At 37.5% G+C, this 8,575-nt stretch overlaps 1 long non-coding RNA gene across 2 annotated transcripts; it reads left to right on the top strand.

Moving 5' to 3' along the window:
- The first annotated feature begins 25 nt into the window (after positions 1-25).
- Positions 26-2,296, top strand: LOC124220586 (uncharacterized). Of its 2 annotated transcripts, none has more exons than XR_006883620.1 (3): positions 26-369; positions 820-1,278; positions 2,142-2,296. It is a non-coding gene; the product is annotated as an uncharacterized lncRNA (long non-coding RNA). The 2 variants fall into 2 exon arrangements; XR_011177346.1 differs by lacking the exon at positions 2,142-2,296 and having other exon boundaries at positions 820-977; positions 1,126-1,745.
- Positions 2,297-8,575: the final 6,279 nt, after the last annotated feature.

Below are 8,575 nucleotides of genomic sequence, written 5' to 3'. Positions count from 1 at the left end.
CTACCTCTTCTGTTTCTTATAATTATTATTATTACTCTGCTTATCCCTTTTTTCATCATGTGGTCGGACACGCGGTGTTAATTCCTAATCCACCGTAACCTCTAGATTCAGATCAACAGTCTTTTGTTCTGTTGTTACGATTTCTATCCTAAGTTCTTTTACTACCAAGTTGGTTAAGTAAATTTAGTCCTTGTCCGATGATACAATTTTTACCCCTCGGTTAGCTGACCCCTTCCAGACATCGTTCAACTTCCCAACTTCCCCCCTCACGCCGCGCCGCGAAGCTGTAATGACGAGATGCGAAGCAGACGTCCTTGCGGTCATACGCTCATCCCGTTCTTCGCCCAAAGCGGAACCGTATACGATAAGGTGACGGTATAAATGTTCATATATGGGTCCGTGTATCTAAGCTATGACTGTTCATGATTTGTCACAATGCTCCATACAATACTCTGTGTATATAACGTTATACGTGTCTCGCTTCATATGTTTGTAATGTATTGTATATTTATAAATGGATTTATAATCATGTATTGCATTATAGTATTTGTATAAAGTATTGCATCGTATAATTGTACACTTTATGCATATACGTATTGAATTTAATTGAAAAGTAATAATTTACAACTCTACCGTTGCAATCTGTATCGTTAACACTGTCAACACGATACCGTTACGTCTGACTTTTGGGTTTCTCAGTATCTCGGGAGTTTTTTGATGTTTAAACATTTCTGTTTGTTGAACAACTAGAAATATTGCAATGAAAGCTATTGGATCATTGAGTAATCATGTTAATCTTATTCTCTGATTTTTTTTTAGATTTTTTGGACACTCCTAAGTGGGTTAAAAATGGCCAAGAACGGCGTAGTCACAAAAACACGACGTGGCCGACGCAGGGTTAACTTTACACCTGGCACGGCGTATTGTCAATAATTCTTACCATTAATCCTATGAGATTGCGGACCAAGTCGCTAGAGGTGAACTGTCATGTTGGGCATTATTTTTCTTATTTTAGAATTGAACGATTTGTGTACATGTTTGATGGAGAACATGTTTGGTTTACATGATTCTGTAGCTTCTAACTCATGGTAGATTTGTATTTACTAACTTTGAGATTGCCAATAGCCTTCGATAAATGCGTGGATGTGTTAACCTGGAAACAGGAAAAAATTTCGATTCTATTTACACCAGAGAATTGTGGAAGCGAAGATTACAAAACATCTTATCACGTATGGACGCAAAACTACAAGTAGATGAGGATTCCGGCGCAGTTTAGCAGTAAGTTCAACTTCTTCGAAGCAGCATTGGCTGCGTTCTCAACGTTTTACCGCGAAAATTTAAGTCTAGGAAGTGTTTCGAAGAATATTGTAAAATCTTTTCACAAGTGAATGTGCGAGTTGTATGGAAAGTAAGAAAGTGATTACCTATTACAGTATTGCAATTTTGAATCGCAAACTTTGTTGTATCAGAAAAATTATTGCGAACCTCTTACGTGCTAAGGAAACTCGGTGTATTCAAAGAATATTTGTGAGAAAATCAAACAAACGAATTGGTTGATGGGTTGAGGATTTTTTTGAGATATTCGTCGGACCATGACTATTTTGATATGTGTATTCTGTGTATTTTGGCTATAACTATGGACATAATAATCTTGGCGAAATGAGCCTATGCACTGTTCTCTCTCGTGAACAGATGTCGATATACTGTCTAAGGTATTGTTTAATTGAAGATTTTTCGGAATAAGGGGCCATCCATAAATTACGTCATACGTTAACGGGGGGGGGGGGGGGGGGGGGAGGGTATCACCGTAATGTGACATAGTGTGATAAGGGGTAGGGGGGGTCAAAAGTTTTGTGACCTCACATGTATGAAGATTATTTAATGAAAATAAGAATAAAACGAAAATAACTGTTTTCTTTTGATTATTTTTAAATACATGCATAAGTTTGAAAAATTTGTGACGTCACATCAGGGGGGGGGGGGGGGGGTCTAAAAATGTGACAACCTGTGACAAGGACGGGGGGAGGGGTTTGAAAGTTTTAAAATTCGTGTGACGTGACTAATGGATGGCCCCTGAGGTAAATGCTTTTTAGGTTTTTTTTTAATCAAGGGCGTTACCATTAATTTTTCTCGATTTTTAGAGCGAAAAGGTTTTCGTCTCATAATCGTTGTGTACGATCCTTCGTGCACTAATTGAACCCTGAGAACGCTAGAAAAGATATCTGGGACACCATGGAACCAACGGCTTAGGAAATTGAGAGAAAGTTGAACTATAGTTGAAAACTACAAAAATAATTATTCTGTACAACATTTTTTACTTTTTACTTGGAGTAATGTGAATTCTTCTTTGTACTTCTTAAGTAATAGTGAGATTTCTGATGTAATGTGAAATCGTTTTGTTGCATTTCTTCTTGTGTGTCACATGAATACTATTTGTCTACGTGTGAGGTACGATACACTGACACCCGAACACTTGTACTAGGAATAAGATATGTTGAATGAAATACAAATGAGACTCAGCATCTATGAATTTGTGATTTTACCCTTCCACCTTTTTGGAAACCCGGTTCAAATTTGATGTTGTCGGCCGTGAGTTTCGATCCGTTGCTCGCAGCGTATTGGGACTGCGCTCAATCTAATTTTCTCGCAAAATTACGTCGATATAATGCACCAACGAATTGATTCCAGCACTTTTCAAAGTCGAGAAAATTTTCGCCAAAAACACAAAGGGGTTAGCCTTACTTTTTTTTTGGGCGAAAAATTTTTAGTCTCAGATTCGATTTGTACGACCATTTCTAGACTAACTGGACCCCGAGGAACTCAGAAAACGCAGCAAAATAAGCGTGGGACCACTAGGAGAGAAATGACGATCAAAAGAGCACCAGCTGAAAAATGTCAAAATCACAGGTTCTCGTTCTTTGGCTGTAACTTTTGATCCGATGCTCGCAGCGTGTTGGGACTGCGCTCAATCGAATTTTCTCGCAAAATCACATCGATATAGTGAACCAAAGAATTGATTCAAGCACTTTTCAAAGTCTCGAAAATTTTCGCCAAAAACACAAAGGGGTTAGCCTTACTTTTTTTTTGGGCGAAAAATTTTTAGTCTCAGATTCGATTTGTACGACCATTTCCAGACTAACTGGACCCCAAGGAACTCAGAAAATGCAGCAAAATTAGCGTGGGACCACTAGGAGAGAAATGACGAACAAAAGAGCACCAGCTGAAAAATGTCAAAAACACAGGTTCTCGTCCTTTGGCTGTAACTTTTGATCCGTTGCTCGCAGCGTGTTGGGACTGCGCTCAATCGAATTTTCTCGCAAAATCACGACGATGTAGTGCACCAAAGAATTGATTCCAGCACTTTTCAAAGTCGCGAAAATTTTCGCCAAAAACACAAAGGGGTTAGCCTTACTTTTTTTTTGGGCGAAAAATTTTTAGTCTCAGATTCGATTTGTACGACCATTTCTAGACTAACTGGACCCCGAGGAACTCAGAAAACGCAGCAAAATGAGCGTGGGACCACTAGGAGAGAAATGACGATCAAAAGAGCACCAGCTGAAAAATGTCAAAAACACAGGTTCTCGTTCTTTGGCTGTAACTTTTGATCCGTTGCTCGCAGCGTGTTGGGACTGCGCTCAATCGATTTTTCTCGCTAAATTACGTCGATATAATGCACCAAAGAATTGATTCCAGCACTTTTCAAAGTCGAGAAAATTTTCGCCAAAAACACAAAGGGGTTAGCCTTACTTTTTTTTTGGGCGAAAAATTTTTAGTCTCAGATTCGATTTGTACGACCATTTCTAGACTAACTGGACCCCGAGGAACTCAGAAAACGCAGCAAAATGAGCGTGGGACCACTAGGAGAGAAATGACGATCAAAAGAGCACCAGCTGAAAAATGTCAAAAACACAGGTTCTTGTTCTTTGGCTGTAACTTTTGATCCGTTGCTCGCAGCGTGTTGGGACTGCGCTCAATCGAATTTTCTCGCAAAATCACGTCGATGTAGTGCACCAAAGAATTGATTCCAGCACTTTTCAAAGTCGCGAAAATTTTCGCCAAAAACACAAAGGGGTTAGCCTTACTTTTTTGTTGGGCGAAAAATTTTTAGTCTCAGATTCGATTTGTACGACCATTTCTAGACTAACTGGACCCCAAGGAACTCAGAAAACGCAGCAAAATGAGCGTGGGACCAATAGGAGAGAAATGACGAACAAAAGAGCACCAGCTGAAAAATGTCAAAAACACAGGTTCTCGTCCTTTGGCTGTAACTTTTGATCCGTTGCTCGCAGCGTGTTGGGACTGCGCTCAATCGAATTTTCTCGCAAAATCACGTCGATGTAGTGCACCAAAGAATTGATTCCAGCACTTTTCAAAGTCGCGAAAATTTTCGCCAAAAACACAAAGGGGTTAGCCTTACTTTTTTTTTGGGCGAAAAATTTTTAGTCTCAGATTCGATTTGTACGACCATTTCTAGACTAACTGGACCCCAAGGAACTCAGAAAACGCAGCAAAATGAGCGTGGGACCACTAGGAGAGAAATGACGATCAAAAGAGCACCAGCTGAAAAATGTCAAAAACACAGGTTCTTGTTCTTTGGCTGTAACTTATGATCCGTTGCTAGCAGCGTGTTGGGACTGCGCCAAATTGAATTTTTTCGCGAAATTACGTCGATATAGTGCACCAAAGAATTGATCCAGCACTTTTCAAAGTCGCGAAAATTTTCGCCAAAAACACAAAGGGGTTAGCCTTACTTTTTTTTTGGGCGAAAAATTTTTAGTCTCAGATTCGATTTGTACGACCATTTCTAGACTAACTGGACCCCAAGGAACTCAGAAAACGCAGCAAAATGAGCGTGGGACCACTAGGAGAGAAATGACGATCAAAAGAGCACCAGCTGAAAAATGTCAAAAACACAGGTTCTTGTTCTTTGGCTGTAACTTTTGATCCGTTGCTCGCAGCGTGTTGGGACTGCGCTCAATCGATTTTTCTCGCTAAATTACGTCGATATAATGCACCAAAGAATTGATTCCAGCACTTTTCAAAGTCGAGAAAATTTTCGCCAAAAACACAAAGGGGTTAGCCTTACTTTTTTTTTGGGCGAAAAATTTTTAGTCTCAGATTCGATTTGTACGACCATTTCTAGACTAACTGGACCCCGAGGAACTCAGAAAACGCAGCAAAATGAGCGTGGGACCACTAGGAGAGAAATGACGATCAAAAGAGCACCAGCTGAAAAATGTCAAAAACACAGGTTCTTGTTCTTTGGCTGTAACTTTTGATCCGTTGCTCGCAGCGTGTTGGGACTGCGCTCAATCGAATTTTCTCGCAAAATCACGTCGATGTAGTGCACCAAAGAATTGATTCCAGCACTTTTCAAAGTCGCGAAAATTTTCGCCAAAAACACAAAGGGGTTAGCCTTACTTTTTTGTTGGGCGAAAAATTTTTAGTCTCAGATTCGATTTGTACGACCATTTCTAGACTAACTGGACCCCAAGGAACTCAGAAAACGCAGCAAAATGAGCGTGGGACCAATAGGAGAGAAATGACGAACAAAAGAGCACCAGCTGAAAAATGTCAAAAACACAGGTTCTCGTCCTTTGGCTGTAACTTTTGATCCGTTGCTCGCAGCGTGTTGGGACTGCGCTCAATCGAATTTTCTCGCAAAATCACGTCGATATAGTGCACCAAAGAATTGATTCCAGCACTTCTCAAAATCTCGAAAATTTTCGCCAAAAACACAAACGGTGAAATTTCTTTACGTATTAATAATTTTATTCCAGGTTACATAAAATAGTAGCGATACAATAGTGTTTATATTCAGAATTGGGCAGCAGAAATTACTTTCGTCATTTCATTACCCGTAAATTACAATTACTGTGAATAACTGTAATATTTAGTAACTAATTACAATTGCGGGAAATAATTATAAATTTTGATTTATCAATTACAGTTAGTATAAACAATTGTGATTTTATAATTATCAACTACAATTACTCGAAATAATTGTAATTTTTTTGTTGTCAATTAAAATTACTTGAAAAAATTGTTATTTTTTTGCTACTAATTACAATTACTTGGAACAATTGTAATTTTCTGTTATTCATTACAATTAATGGAAATGATTATGTTTTTTTTTCAAATTTCAATTGTTTTTCATAATTTATTTAAACAAATTACCTTTGGAAACGTAATGTCGAATTCTCAACATAATTTCAAATTCCGAAAACATCGGGAACTTCATGGAGCTTACATATTCACATTGACTGGTCAAGAAAATTATTTAAACAAATTAATTTTTCAAAGTAATGTGAAATCCTTGATCAGCTACCCAAAAAACTTTGGTAACCATAGCCCATTCACATATTGACTGTAAAAGACTCGTTCTCGACAAAAACGGAGTAAATTTATTTGTCTATTTGTTATTATTTCACAGGAATAACGTTAGAGAAAAAAATTCAATTGGACCACATCGTGTGGTTTACAATTACTCAAAAGAATTTTAATAATGTCTGATTTAATTACAATCACTGAGGATAATTGAAATGATTTCTGATTAAATTCCAATCCCTGAAAGTAATTTTGATAAACATTGATTAAATTCAAATTACTCAATGTTATTTTAATGAAATCCAATTCAATTACAATTACTGGAAATAATTTCGATGGACTCTGAGTCAAATACAATTATCAAAAGTAATTTCACTGAACCCCGATTCAATTATTATTACTGAAAATAATTTTAATGAAACTCAATGTCATTAAAAATTATCCTTAGTGATTTGTAATTGTTAATTTTTTATTACAATTTTGCCCAACACTGTTCATATTATATCTCGGGTAGGGGCATTTCACCTGTATGCAGAAAGGAACTTGAACTCTTCTCACGAACTATAGTAATAACTATCTTATACAGTATCGGTAATACTCTGCTTGATGAAATGTATATTGTATTTCTATTCCCTAGACTGTAGTCAGACTTCTCATGCAATTTTTGTTCTGTACATTGCATTTTGTTTGGCTTGAACTCTAATACTATTGGAAATATCACACTTACTATATCAATCAATATAATATTATAATACTTAGACATTTGTATAACATATTCCTATTAGTATAATGTATTAGTATAACATATTACAATCATACTCTTCGAAACCTTGGTAAAGTAGCGTATACTCACACTTGAACATTTGTACTATACTAACTTACGTTGAATAAACCTAAATTGAACTGAAATCTGCCGAAAAATACCCTGTTCAAATTACATGGTTTTCAGTTGTAACCTTTCATCAGTTGTTTACATCGATTCGAGACTGTACTCAACTTTCCTCTCGCAAAATTACGGTCAAGTGGAGTCTGGGGACACGTCGATTTCAGCATTTTTCAACATCCGCAAAAATGGACAGAAAAATATAGTCGATATAGTGCAGCAATGACGCATTTTCATCATTATTTAAAATCGGTTAAATTGCGTCCGAAAAAATACAAAGAAGTTATCCTTGCTTTTTTTATTTGCTATTTCTGGAACCAACAATTTTTCTTCGTTAAAGCCAAAAACAACATGCACGACATCGTAGAACCAAGAGCTGAGACGCTGTTCAAAGATTTCTTACTTGTAGATTCTAATCGTAATATTCGAAGACGCATAATTCGAATAGAATTCATCTTCCCGCTTGAGAAATCCAACAAAATCACTACGCTCATATCTTTCGTACCTTCTGACCTTTCCATGTTAGCGACTTTTGACCTGTTGCAATAATTTTTCTTTTCACATTCCTCTCAATACGGCGTATCAACAAGACTATCCACTACTCGTTGAATATCATGCAAAATCACACGGTTGAAAACGTCGGGGGGTTTTTTTTTCAGAAAAAGGTACAGTTGTGAAGAACAGTCCTATACAACCCGATCAATTTTGTACGTTTTATTCCTTCAATTACTGGTTCACAAACTGCAGTCTTCATTCTTTCAATCAGTTCCAATCAATCAATATTCCTATTATCTCTAATTAATTAGTAAATTACTCATTCACGCATGGAGATAAATTTTTGTTCCATGGGTGCAAGGTACAAAATACTTATTCTGCAGAAAGTGAGCGCTGGTATGATAACCAATTGGTGGTTCGCTAGTTTGCAGTGGTTGTACCGACGCAGTGGCTGCGTTTCTCTGACAGGTGTTGTCACTAGTTGTCAGTCTGACATCCTTCTACCACGTGTTATCGACCGAGACTAAAATAAACAACAAAGCAGGATGCATCAGATACATTGACTATGTAACAATAATGTAGATATGGAAGATCACAATAATGCATAAAATAGTTATTCGGTGTGTAGTTTCATGGTATGGTACTTCTGAGTCTTATTGCAGGTTCTGTAAAACCCAGTCATTACTAGTATTTACCTACCTATCGGTAGTGGGAATGAATTCGACACAGTTTTCAAATTTACTGTGATCATCGGTTGACGGTCCTCAACCCCGAAGAAACTTAGTACCTACAAGTTCCACCAGGTGGCAGGTGCTGTCGGATCAGTAGCAGACTGCGGCTAGCTTCAAGCTTGACGCTATGACATAGATC

This window comes from Neodiprion pinetum, chromosome 5, assembly GCF_021155775.2.
Source record: "Neodiprion pinetum isolate iyNeoPine1 chromosome 5, iyNeoPine1.2, whole genome shotgun sequence".
Classification (NCBI taxonomy): Eukaryota; Metazoa; Arthropoda; class Insecta; order Hymenoptera; family Diprionidae; genus Neodiprion; species Neodiprion pinetum.
Note: the sequence above shows the minus strand (reverse complement) of the source record. Positions and strands in the feature narration are given on the sequence as shown.